Below are 13892 nucleotides of genomic sequence, written 5' to 3' on the forward strand. Positions count from 1 at the left end.
AAAAACTCCACAGAATTAAAAACAATATATACTTCAGTGTTCGCTTTTTTCCCCTCGTTACATGCGATTCATTCATATTGTTGTAGATAGTTGTGGTTTGTTCATCCTCATTGCTGTGTAGTATTTCATTCTGCAAATGAACCACTATTTATTTATCCATGTTACTCTTGACAGGTACCCAGATAGTCAACAACCAATAATTGAGATATATGGAAATTAAGAACTTCTGTTCAACACAAGTCACCATTTACAGAATGAGAGGTAAGGAAAAATATTCTCAATACAAAACAAAGGACTAGTACCTGAATATTATATGTTATCTATAATTATATATTAATTATCTATAATATATATATTACAGAGTAATAAGTTTAAAAACCAACTCGATTAAAAAAATATTTGACACATCTCAAAAGAAAATATACAAATGACCAATAAACACATGGTGGGCAACTTCATTAGTGGTTCAGGATATGCAAATGAAAACAACCATCTGAATGATTACTATGAAAGGATGGAGAATACCAAGCAATAATGAGGATATGGAACAATGGGGATTCTTATACACAGTCGATTTGTGCAACCACTATGAGAAACTCTTTGGGAATGGCTGCAAAGCTGATCACGTGTGTAGTCTTTGACTCAGCAATTCTAGTCTCAGATGTGCACTCCACAGAGGAGGGTGTATATGTGCCCCAAAACACAACTATAAGATGTTCGTAGAAGCACATTTGTTATGGCCCCAAACAGGCATCTTTATGTTTAAGATGCTCTAGGTGATTCTGAGGACCAACCGGGTCTTGGAACCATGACAATATCAAATGTACTTTTGATAGAATTTTGAATTTTTATTTCATTTTATATGCTTATTTAGTAGGAAAATCAGAAGCCGCTACCCTTCTCCTTTGCACGAAATAAAGCTTACATGATGGAAATGGCTAAAAATTAATTATTTATAGAATACTAAATTTTTTATTTGTTGAAATGCTGAATATCTAAAAGATATATTTTTATGCAGTAGAATCTGAAGAGGCCTTGGGCCCTGATGGTAGGATCCACTACAGGAAAGGGTTGGAGTCAGGAAATAATAATGCTAATTCTATAGTAATAAGTCTGTACTGTAATATGATACAATTTAGTTCTCAGTTGTATCCTGAAATTTAAAAATAAAAAGAAGAAGCTGGAAACTATTTTTTCTCCCAGGAAACTATTTTTCCTCCCAGGAAAGCCACCTGCTCTTCCGGCAGCATCACCAGGGCCAACATCTTTTTAGGTCAGTCTTTCACTCGAGAGACCCCAAATGGGAGCCAGGTTCTCTGCTGGGTGTCGAATCCTCTCATTGTCCCCACTCTCATGACAGCCCTGGAGGTGGTTCTTTTAACTGCCATTTGACAAGTGAAGGAGTTAGGGTCAAGGAGGCAAGGTCACCTGCAGGAAGTCGCACAGCGCGTGGATGACAGAGCCAGCCGCACTGGGGAGTGAGTGTTCGGATGCCTGCAATGGAGAAGCAGACAACAGGTGTGTTTATCTAGGGCCGCGGTTCTCAACCTGTGGGTCGCGACCCCTTTAGGAGTCGAATGACCCTTTCACAGGGGTCGCCTAAGACATAACAGTAGCAAAATTACAGTTATGAAGTAGCAACAAAAATAATTTTATGGTTGGGGGTCACCACAACATGAGAACTGTATTAAAGGGCTGTGGCATTAGGAAGGTTGAGAACCACTGATCTAGGGCTTCCTGTCTGCGGGGCCCTGGGCTAAGCACTGGGTTATGTCGGCAAGTCCAGGAGGAATAGGCAGACCTGAGAGCTGGCAGAGGGGAAGGTCATGATATTGTGGGAGGAGACTGCTTTTCTCTGGAGGATGGCACAGTATCTGGTTTATAAGGCAAAGGTCAAGGGCTGATTCCCTCTTTCTAGTTGTGGTTGGAAACTGGACAGGAAAAAAATCACACACCCAGTTTGAATTGTACTCTGCAAAGTAGGGATATGCACTGGGGTGAAGGTAACGTGTAGGTGGTAGGTAGTCTGAGAAGATGGATGATCACTTTGATAAATAGGATAGTGGTGGTGAGTACTGTTTGGGGGAGAGGGTGTTTGAGGAGGCACGTTGGGGTCAGTGTGGCGCAGGAGTTTGGCATGACGCTTGAAACAGAACTCTAGTCAGGTTTTCCAGGGGTATTATAATTTATGCTTTACGAAGGCTTCACCACACCCCTACACCTCACAATGTTTTTTCGGGGTGAACGTTTTAATTCACACATTTAACAATTGGAGCATTTAGGATTAGAGAGGGAAAGATACTTGCTTTAGGTCCCACAACTTACAAATAGCAGAGGCAGGGTTTTCCTTGGTTTCCATGATTCTGAAGTCATGTCCTCTCTAACTTACAACTTGGCCTTGCAAGGTCAGGCTGGAGAAGACGGCTAAGCATACATCTCCACCCCGGGCCAGGGATCTAGATTGTAGGAATGAGTGAATGGAAGATTGAAGGTCATGCACTGTCAACAAAGGTGATATTGCCCACCAGGGGGCAGCCAAAAACAAACAAAACCACAATAAACAAACAAAAATACTGGGGTGTTACTATGGTTGTGACCCTATAAAGGACCACAAATGGACATAAGTGAATGTGTGTGTGTGTATATATATATATATCATCTGTGGTATTGTTTTATGGGAAGAGGGAGCGAATAGGGGAAAAATGTCTAAGAGTGCTTCTCAGAGAGATGGTAATAATCAAAAGATGAGAAAATAGCAGAGAGGGGAGGGTACTGTGATTAGGTTTTCACACCCCGTCCCCAATAGGACTTGGCAGGGTTGAATTTTGCTTAATTTTACCTGGAAGAAAGTCTTAATATACACTGGGAAGAAATAATAGTGTTTTCCATTCAAATATTCTGGGCCTTCTCATAGTGGGCATCATCGTTATGTCATTCCTCTGTCCACAGACATCTGTCCTGAAGGTCCTGTTGGGCGGTCCCGAGCTGGCTGGCTACAGAGTTATTAGTGGGTCCAAGAGGTTGGGAAATGACTGGTAGAGGGTGAAAAATATGATTACAAGTAATTATGGGCAAGTATGGTTTGGGTAGGGGGAGTGATGATTTTACACTCCTAGGCTCTGGCTACTCAGAGTGTGGTCCTCAGAAGGTGGCATCAATACTACCTGGGAGCTGGTTAGACCTGTAGCTTCTCAGACCCCTATCCAGCCCTCACTGGTTCAGAAAGTGAAGTTCACAAGACCTTCAGGTGATTTGTATGCACATTCGATTTTGAGAACCACAGCTGACGGCCTGTGGTTCTTAGCCTTGGCTACAAGTTAGAATCACCCGGAGAGATGAAAACCTGTAAGGCCCTCAGGCCCTGCTCGAGACTACCTAGACGAGGCGCAGGCTCCAGCAGGCCCTCGTGGGGGTGACCTGATTTGTGGTTTGAAGGATCATCTGCGGCGTAGTGTGTGGCAGTGGGGCAGGATGAGAAATGGAAGCAAGGAAACAGGGAGACCTTTCTGTCCTGGAGAGCAAAACTGGATCAGTGTCTTCTTGACTCGTACCTCTGGGCTTTCCTTCAAGGTAGGAAAAAGACCCCAACTTCATTTCATGCACTGTGGCCACCAACTCACCTGGACTCTGGCGCTCAGGAGTGTTGTGAGTAATCTACGTCTTAGGACCAGCGGCACATCAAGAACAGATTCTCCAGCAACAAGGGAAAGGTAAAGAGGCTATCCAAGTGGCTTTCCAGGAGAGATGCAGTGGCAGCTTCCGGGCAAGGGGAGGGGCGGGTGGGAGGGAGTAGCCGCAGAGAGATGAGAAGAGTTGGAGTGGGATTGATTTCTGCAGTGCAGTCGCTAATGGCCTTTGGCAAGTGAAAGAAAAAGGATCTCTTGACATTTATACAAAATTTTCTTGTAGTTTCTTAATATGGTTAATTGTGTTCTTTTTATTTTTAATCCAGATAATTTTCTCTCTTGCAGTTATATAATATGTTGGATAATTCAACGTTCAGAGCTCCGGGAATGCCTAAATACTGTGCTCACATCGTTCTTCAATCTGTGCTGTAATTCTGATTTATTGTATACGTGAAATCCAACCTTAGTGTTTGGTCTGGGCCCTCCCGAACCACTGAAAGTGATGGTGATGTTGACCCACTTTCTGCTTGTTGAAACTCAGTGGTCACAGGCCTCTTGGGAAAAGCAGAGTTTCAATCTTAGCACTCTTGACATATTGGGCTACACAGTTCTCTGTTGTGGGGGCTGTGCTGTACATTGTAGGATGTTCAGTAGTGTCCTGTCCTCTACCCATTAGTTCTAGTAGTACTCTCCCAGCTGCAGCAGCTCATAACGTCTCCAGATATTGACAACTCTCCTCCAGAGGGAAAAATTGCCCCCAGTTGAAAACCACTCAACTAGGGCTGGGAGGAAGACTTAGAGTATACATTTTTGGTTGTCTAGTAAGCATGTTCCTCAAGGAGACCCTCTCTTCCTTTTTTTAAAGGGGCTTTCTGTGTATAAACTGGCTAACATCTGGCTACTGATTGCGGGCCCACCATTCTTTATTGCCAAGTCTGGTAGACACTACTTATACAAATCAAGTAAGACCTTGGTAGGGTGATCATCTATTTTAGTTCTAGGGACCTCATGACTATCAAATGTCTAGGGTCTCTATGGGTCAGACTTTTCTGATAACTTTCAGCTCTGCTGCCCATTATGGTAACCACATCTTCCTTGTCTGCTGTGATTAGATGCCGCCAGTTGACTCCAGCTACTTCAGGATCTCATCATCCCCATTGAATTCAGAGATCCCAGTGTGATGACAAATTTCCCCTCTCATTTCTAGTCTTTAGAGACAGCCACCGTAGAGGTTTTTGTGGATGCTGGGCTTCCTCCCTCAAAGCATTTATCAAAGCCTTAGTGAAAAGTGTGTCCTCTGTATCCTCTGGACCATTCTGGGGACATAGAAGGTATCTGAACAGGTACCCTCTTAAGCATATTATTTTCCCTATGCCTCTGGATCCCTTCATCAGTATACCAAGAAGGTAATGAAACTTCAAATTCATTTAGTTTTAAAATACCTTTAACTCCAGATCAGTAACCAACCAACCAAATGTTTAGAGCCATTTGCAGACCCTCAAGCAAACACACTGATTCCAGAATCTCTGCTTAGTGCACCTAAACCGTCTAAATTCAGTGAGTTCAACATTGTTTCTTCTTCCCTGATCCAATACGACTTCGGATCCATTCTCATGCACATTGCTGAGGTTCTGGCAATATAAATTGACAAACTCTTCAATTCTTTTGGTGTGTATTGACCTCCTTAGAAGTCACACTTTTTAACTTACCTCCTGGGGCCCACTGGGAATAGAGTCTGGTTGTGAGTCTAGAAGTCATGAGAGGCATGAGGATAGCTCCTGAAGAGCAGCAGTTTCTTGGAAGGCAGCTACCTCGAGGAATGCCAGGTGTTCAGGCTGAGGAAGACTAACTCCCTCAGACAGTCATGGAAGGGCTGTCTACTGGCAAAGAAGACTGTAGAATTTAGGGCTTTAAGGTTTCCAGTTTCATTGGAATCTGCTCACGTATTCTCATCCCAAATTTTAAGTCCTATTCCTTCTCCATCTATGTCCTAACCTTACCATAAGAAACCTTGCAAAGTTGAGGATTCATTTTGTAATTCAGCCACCCACCGGATTGAATTTCATGTCTGGGTTTCAGAAACCTTGGCTCTGTGGTACAGGATATCCTTATCTTCCAGAACAATCATAAATCCTGAGGCTTACCAGTTTCTTTCCTCACATTCTTTAGTGCACTTGGAAGCAACCATTGATTCCCAAACTGCTTACTTATTTTCACTAAAATCTTCCTTGGTAGCAGTTGGTTCGCTCAAATTCTTGCCTTTTATTAGCACTTGAGTACAGATGTCTACAGGTAATATTTCAAGTAACTCTATTGCATGTCATGAACTAGCGGCATCTCCTTTGTTATAACCTCTCTAACTGTATCAGAAAATCAATTCCAGATAACCCAAAAGTAGTTCAGAGAACGTCATTAAGGTTCTGTTCCCCACAAACCACTTAAAAAAATTTTTTTTCCTTATTGATTTTTAGAGAGAGAGGGAGAGAGAGAAAGAAATATCGATGAGAGAGAACATCGATTGGCCGCCTCCTGCATGCCCCCAACTGGGGATTTGGCCCACAACCTGGGCATGTGCCCTGACCAGGAATGAAACTGGCGAGTTCTTAGTGCATGGGTTGATGCTCAACCATGGAGCCACACTGGCTGGGCGAACCACTTTTTTTTTTTTTTTTTTTTTAGAATGGAAGCATTATATTGATGTTTTATTTATTCCATTCATTTGCACCTATTCTACATGTAACACAAACAATGAGAAGGAAAAAAAATATCCATTGTGGTGATGATTAAAAATTCTCAAACCAAAGCCACTGTGCTTATACCAAAGAAGTTCAACCTCACACAGAATAAATTAAAAGAAATATATATATTTCAGAAGAACAAAGACAATCAGTAAGAAAAGATCACATACAGAAAAATGACAATCAAACCCAAGGGTAACTTCTTAGCATTATCAATGTCAGTAGAAACACAGTGAAATAATTTTGTCAATGTCCTGAAAGAAAACAAATACCAAGCACTATATTCTATGTATTTCCTTCTATTTTTATTTTATTTAGATATTTTAGGAATTTCTGTTGGGTTCTATTCATTTGATTGGTATATGCAATGAACCACATTAATGAATTTCTAAGATTTTATTCTGTTTTTTTATATTTTAAGATTTAATTTGCTAAATTTAATTAGGTATTTTCCCCAAGTTAGATTATTTGTGGTTGCCTTTCCAGTTATTTATTTTCTCTCTTTGCCGTGTTTTGAATTTAAAATAAAGCTAATGTTATAAATGTATTGAAATTTTTTTTCTTTTGTTCAAGTTCTGGGATGAATATAATATTGCCTGTACATATTTCAATAAGCAGATCATTTTCCCACTACTCAGCCAATTACAATGAAATAAGAGTTTGTCTAAAATATTTTTTTGGCCTACTTTGCACCTATTCTACATGTAGTCTATATTCCAAATGCCCCAAATTATTCTATCATAAGTCCATGTCTAGAATTCTTGGGAAGTCTTTTTTTTTTATTTTTTTTTATTTTTATTTTTTTCCCCAAATCTTTATTGTTGGATGTAAAATGTATTACAGATGTTCCACATTTTTCCCCCATTGACCCCCTCCTCCCCACTCCCGCCCCCCTCCCACCTTTTCCCACATTATTGTCTGTGTCCATTGGTTATGTATATAAGTTCTTTGGTTTATTTCTTCCCACCCTCCCAACCCCTTTCCCTTTGAGGTTTGTCAGTCTAGCAATGAATTTGTGCTTCTTAATCCCTTCACCTTTTTCACCCATTCCCCCAATCCCCTTCCCAACTGGCAACCAACAAAATGTTCTCTGTATCTATGAGAATGTTTCTGTTCTTCCTGTTCATTTTGTTTGTAGATTCCATTGTTGATAGATATGCATTCATTGCCATTTTGTTTGTTCATACATTTTATCTTTTTCTTCAAAAAGACCCTTCATCATTTCATATAATAACGGTTTGGTGGTGATGAACTCCTTTAACTTTTTCTTGTCTGGGAAAGTTTTTGTATGTCCATCGATTCTAAATGACAGCTTTGCAGGATAGAGTAATTTTGGTTGTAGGTTCTTGGTTTTCATCACTCTAAATATTTCTTGCCACTCCCTTCTGGCCTGCAAAGTTTCTTTTGAGAAATCAGCTGACAGCCTAATGGGTACTCCCTTGTAGGTAACTAGCTGCCTTTCTCTTGCTGCTTTTAAGATTCTCTCTTTGTCTTGAACCTTTTGCATTTTGATGATGATGTGTCTTGGTGTGTGCCTCTTGGGGTTCATCTTGTTTGGGACTCTCTGTGCTTCCTGGACTTGTATGTCTGTTTCCTTCACCAAGTTAGGAAAGTTTTCTGCCATTATTGTTTCAAACAGGTTTTCGATTTCTTGTTCTCTCTCTTCTCCTTCGGGCACCCCCAAGATGCGAATGTTGGCACGCTTGAAGTTATCCCAGAGGCTCCTTACTCTATCCTCATTTTTTTGGATTCTTTTTTCTTTTTGCTCTTCTGATTGGGGATTTTTTGCTTCCTTATATTCCAAATTGATGGTTTGCTCCTTGGATCTACATACTCTATTATTGAAGCTGTGTAAATTATTCTTTATTTCAGTTAATGCCTCCTTTAATTCTAACTGTGTATCCATGATTTCTAACTGGTACTTTTTTATGCTCTTGATGCCCTCCCTAAGTTCACTGAGGTTCTCACTAAGTTCATTGAGCATCCTTATAAGCAGTATTTTGAACTCAGTATCTGTTAGGTTGCTTATCTCCCTTTCGCTTAGTTTTTTTATTGGGGTTTTGTTCTGTTCTTTCATTTGGGACCTGTTTCTTTGTATCCTCATTTTGGCTGCCTCCCTGAGTTTGTTTCTGTGTATTACTTAATGAGAGGTATGGGGCTCGCTGAGACCCGGTGCTGCTCGTTTGAAAGAATTTAGGAAAAACCTGAAGCAGGATCCAAGACCGGCCAATCCTATGGTTAAGCAAGTGGCACCAGCTTGAAAGTTGTGTGGGGCGGGGCGGGGCAGGGCCTCAGGGAATCACCAGGGCGGGGCTACCAGTGTGAGCCAGGTTGCTGGAGTCCCAGATATGGCTTCTGTCTGCCGCCCCCGGGAAGGGCTCACCAAAGGAACAAAGGCCTCTGACAGCACGTTTGTCCCAGAGAAAGCCCCCTCTCCAGCCCTCGCTCCAGTGCCAAACAGCTCAGTTCTTCCCTGTATGTCTCTGGTGCCCCTTGAGCTGCCTCCCCTCCGAGCTTAGAGGGAGAGAGTCCGATAAGTCTGTGTGCGGGCCCTTTAAGGAGCTGCCTGGGGCTCCAGCCACTTCAGCTTCCCTGAGCCTCAGTTTCCGCTGGTTTTTCCAGCCAGAAGTTATGGGGACTTCCCGGCACTGGAACCCTGAACGGGGCACCTGGTGTGGGACGGGGACCCCTCAGTCCTCAGGAAGGACCTTCCCAGCCGCGGGATCCTCCTGATTTTTATCCGCCACACTTGGGTGTGGGACCAGCCCCTCTCGCCGCTGCGCGCTCTGCCGCCGCTGCGCCGCCACCGCCCACCCCTTGCGCCGCTGCCCGTCCTACCTGTCTAGATGTAGCTGCTTTTTTTTTTTCCCCTTAGTTCCGTAGTTGTACGACTTCCATTCAGCTTGATTTCAGGCGGTTTTGAATGATGGTTGTTCTGTAGTTTAGTTGTAACTTTGATGTGGTTGTGGGAGGACGCGATACCGCGTTTACCTACGCCACCATCTTGACCGGAAGTCTGGGCGAACCACTTTTAGTATCAATTTCTGTATCAGTCAGGGTTTAGTCAGGAAACAACCACTAAGAGTAATATGAAATATTGGATTTACTGTAGATCTTACACAGTTGTGGGTGGTGATGAAAAGGTCTATGGAAAGGTTTTGCCTCTGTGTCTGGTGGTAGGTCTCTGGCTGATGCAGTCAGCAGGTCCAGGAGTTGGGAGGAAATTTTAGATTTGAAGCAAGGGAGAGTGGGAACAAACTGGAATCCTGTCTGTCTCTCAGTGTCTTCAACTTTATGAAGTAGATGACCAACCCTCTCACCTCCCTACCCCCAGCACCTGACCTGGGATATGGAGAAGCTGGAAGAGGAGATAGGAGGGAACTGGATCCAGCTCCAGACCCATATGCTGCCCCACTCCAACAAGGTGGGCCAACAATGTAAGTGATATAAGTGAACTTCAGCAGGGCACGCCAACTGACCTTTAGACCTTAGTGGCTGCAGCTTTGCTCTGGAAGTTGAACTCTCATGCAAGTTTCTCTTATGCCTAACCATTACCCACAACCACACAGGGAAGGGAATTCTGGGAAATGTAGTTCCAATTGAGCTAAATTTGCACAGTAGAAAGTCATCATAGAAGGGGTTGGATTTGGGATTAGAATAGTGCTAACAGCAGTTGTTGATCTATTTTATTTATAGATGAGGGACAGAGGATTACTTATACTTATCTTTTTGTTTGAACAGTTATTTTGATTCGATTTTTTAATTCCTTTTTTGGAGTAAAACAGGCTCTTCACTCTTTACAGCTTATTTCTGAGTTGTAAAAATTATCTCGCCCTCTCCCACATGTTTTAGTATTTCCTCTAGTGCAACATTCAGTCTTGGCTGCCACAATCAGACAGACAGAAAGCACAGGAACATGTTTTCTCGCATCTGTAGGAGAAACTTCAGCAGCAGACATTAACTGCTCCAAGTACGACAAATAGATGTGTTTGTTGTTGTTGTTTTTTTAACATTGTCAGTACTGTTGGTTCTGCTCTCCTTTTTTAATTCAGGTTACCTTCTCTCTTGCAATTGTATAATGATTTTTTTTTTTTTTTGGTATGTGCCCCTAGTGGGAACAGAACCTGGGACTCTCTGGTCCACAGGCCAACGCTCCAACCACTGAACCAAACCGGCCAGGGCTGTATAATGATTTTGATAGTTAACCTTTCCCAGCTGCAGGAGGGCCTGACTACTGCCCGGGCACGTTGCCATCACCCTCACATCACTCTTCAGGGCGTTGTGACTCCCTCAGTAATTCAAAATTGATGTTTAGTTCCTGTCTTCAGGAATCAGACCTACCTCTTGCTTGTTGAACCTTTTTCGTCTGGTGACTGCCAGGTCACCCTCTTTCCCTGATTCCCGTCTCTCCTTCTCAGCCTTTTGGCCTGTCCTTCCTTCGGTTCTTTCTCTAGCATTGCATCCCCAGGGCCCTGCCTTTTATTTTTGTCTCTTGGTTTCCATAATAAATTTCACTATCTCAGGGGATGGTACCCACACTCTGGTGTCTTGCAATCTACATAGTAGCACCTGCTGATTTATGAAGAGGTACCATAAACTATGTACTTTACTAATATGTATAATCTTTAATTTAAAAAACATCCTATAATGTTTAGTAGGTAACCCTTTGACATGGGTATGAATCATCCCAGTTTTCAATTGAGGAAACTAATTCTGGGCAAAGTTCAGGATTTTCCTTGAGCCAGCTAGTAAGTGGATTTGAACCAAGGCCTACCGGACTTGTAAGCATTGTCAAAACAAGCTCAGATCTCCTTATTTTCAGACTGAAATATCCAATGACATGCTGAAAAGAGACATCGTTTCAAACTTAATAATACAAATAGATCCCTATCAGTATGATTAGTCTCACCACTCCAACCCCCAACCTCATCCAAAATATACATTTCTCCTCTGCTATTCCTTATTCTTTTCAAGGTAACAGTCTCCAAAAGTTTCCAAATTTAGAACATCTTTGAGCACCCTCACTCCAGCACTGTCCTATCTGGCTGCTCACCAAGTCCTCTAGTGTTGGAGTCAGACGTATCTCTGCAGCACTGTGGCTCCTGATGTGGTCTCCGACCTCCTTCCTGAATTCTTGCCACTGTTCTTTCATTTCACAATTGGTTGTCTACACTGCTGCCAAAATTATCTTCTGGGGAGAAAAAAAATCAATCTGGTCCTGTCAGTTTGCTTTAAAACCTCTCTTGACTTCATTTTGCCTGCAGAATAAATTTCAGACTCCTTGGTATGCCTCCCAAGGCCCTTGACAATTGGCCCAGCCTATCTTGCCGTCAGCTATTTGTCATAGATGTGCACGATACAGGGGCCGCAGAGGTGCAGAAATGACAAAACTTGACTTTTTATTACTTATTTTCTCAATCAATGGATACTAAAAATGGCACAGCTATAATGTGGAGTTGCATTTTTATGTTTGGTAGAAAAGGGGTTCTTTTTTTCTTACAGATGTCCCTCCTTTTCCCCACATTGACACCCTCTACCCCACTCTTCTCCCCTCCCCCACCGGAAAGGGGTTCTTATAATGTAAATACTGGGAATCAACTAGATTTTTATGAAATCTTTCTTCCAGATTGTAGAGTTTAATTATTTCAAGTATCTTTCTTAGCCAAAGCTGTTAGAAGGGTATGGACTTGAAGTTCAAAAGTGTCCCTGGACTGATAAATTTGGTTTTATGTGTATGTTTGGGGGAGGAGTGGGAGGATTGTATGGTAGGTTGGTGAAGGGATACTAACTTTAAGGTCCGTAGGAAGCCAGGAAAATGTTTGTTCTTTCTCTGTAATTCAAATAAAATAATTTTAAATGCTTCTGGCTCTTCCGATAGGCTAGAGAATAAAGGCAGTGCTAGGAATAAGACACCATTTACTAATCCTGAAATGTCATGTTGTGAAACTCCGTCTTCTGTTATGACCTGTGATAAAAGGGGGGATGAGAACTATTTTCATTCTAAAGGAGCCACTGGTTCTTCAGCAGGCCCTCAGGACACCGTCTTGTGTGGTCAGCACCCCCCAGAGAAGCAGCCTGTGAGGTTAGAGATGGCAGGCGGTGGGTTCCAGCAGATTTGGGTTGAAGTCCTAGGCATACATACTATCTGACCTTGAGCAAATCAAAGCTCTGAGACTCAATATTTTTGTTCTTCAAGTGAGAGTAAAATACACATTTCAAGGTTATGGTGAGGTTTACATGAAGTAAGGTTGATCTGCAGGGGATTTATACAGGTTTATTGGCTTTTCCCTAGTGTCATGCTTCCAAATGCCTCCTACATCTTTAGTGCTTCGATCTCTGACTGGAGGCATCCTTACAACTGATTTAGTCCACTTGGTTTACAGATGCAGAAACTCGAAGAGGTCTTATGGGATGTCTGCAGTTACATCAGAAAGGAGCCGGATGACCCGGGCCCTGTGTTTTTACCTTCCTAGAACTGATTTCATTCCTGGTGATGAAGAAATCAGACACCAGTCAAGTGATATTGAGATAGAAAATCAACTTGCACATCGCAAACATCCAAGAACCTTCTGAATGCCAGAGCTGTGCCAGGAGCTGGTAGTTAAACTGTCCCTTTACCTGACGTGCTCACAGCCGGAGGCGCAGACTTAACCCAAGAGCTGCAGGTCAGGTTAGTCTGGATTGACTGCTGCAGACCCAGAGGAAGGAAGGCTGTGTTTTACCAGAGCACCTAAAGTCCACAGGCGGCACTGTGTGTGGAGGCTGGTCTACCGGCTCCCCACGCATCAATTCAACACAAATTGGTGGGGCAACAAATCCATGTCAGGTAACCACTGTATTGTCTATGAGACCTAAGAATAGGAGGGAAAATAACTGCATAATGTACAGAGTGGGGACAGGAATAAGACGCAGAGGAAAATGACAACAATGCTAGGCAATAATTTTCTGTAAAAGAGATATGAGCAGAAGCAACACCGTTTACTGTGAAGCAAACCAGGCCGTCTCTGAATAGCTGGGACGGGCCCTCTGTTCTCCGTGGCAGCCCCTCCATTATTTCTTTTCCGACAGCGAGGGGCATAGAGGCAAGTTTACTTCCTGCCCTCTCCCTGCTCCTCTGCTCTTTCTTCCATTCTACACACGACTGCCTCCTACCTATTCCCCTTTCCCCCCCAGGTTCTGGCCTGAGGTAGCAGAGGTCCCACCCTTAGCAGTCCCCACAGGAATGAGGTGATGTCCAGGCTGCACTAACGTATCTAGACAAGCGGAACGTGGGGGAGGGTGGGGGCAGAGAGCAAGCCGAGAACAGCCGAGGGTTGCCCGCAGCTCCCCTGGTCCATGGATCTATCTCTGCATCACAGAAGTTGGAACTCTTTGATTTAGAGATCAAGTCTGAAAATGGTTTATAAAGATGCACAGGTGTTTCTTATGAGGTGTAGTGAGAGCTGAGAATCACAGGAGTTCATTCAATTTTGTGTAGAGTTTTCATCAAAAAGTGATTTTCCTTAATGGGCTACCATTAAGTCAAACT

General features: G+C 42.9%; 1 long non-coding RNA gene across 2 annotated transcripts; it reads left to right on the forward strand.

Moving 5' to 3' along the window:
• The first annotated feature begins 172 nt into the window (after positions 1–172).
• LOC118620516 lies at positions 173–13180 on the forward strand. 2 transcript variants are annotated; one of them, XR_004957440.1, is made up of 4 exons: positions 173–261; positions 3571–3710; positions 9699–9801; positions 12748–13180. It is a non-coding gene; the product is annotated as an uncharacterized LOC118620516 (long non-coding RNA). The 2 variants fall into 2 exon arrangements; XR_004957441.1 differs by lacking the exons at positions 9699–9801; positions 12748–13180 and adding an exon at positions 3972–4052.
• The last annotated feature ends 712 nt before the right edge of the window (positions 13181–13892 follow it).

Source organism: Molossus molossus, unplaced genomic scaffold (genome assembly GCF_014108415.1).
Source record: "Molossus molossus isolate mMolMol1 unplaced genomic scaffold, mMolMol1.p scaffold_m16_p_7, whole genome shotgun sequence".
Taxonomy (NCBI): domain Eukaryota; kingdom Metazoa; phylum Chordata; class Mammalia; order Chiroptera; family Molossidae; genus Molossus; species Molossus molossus.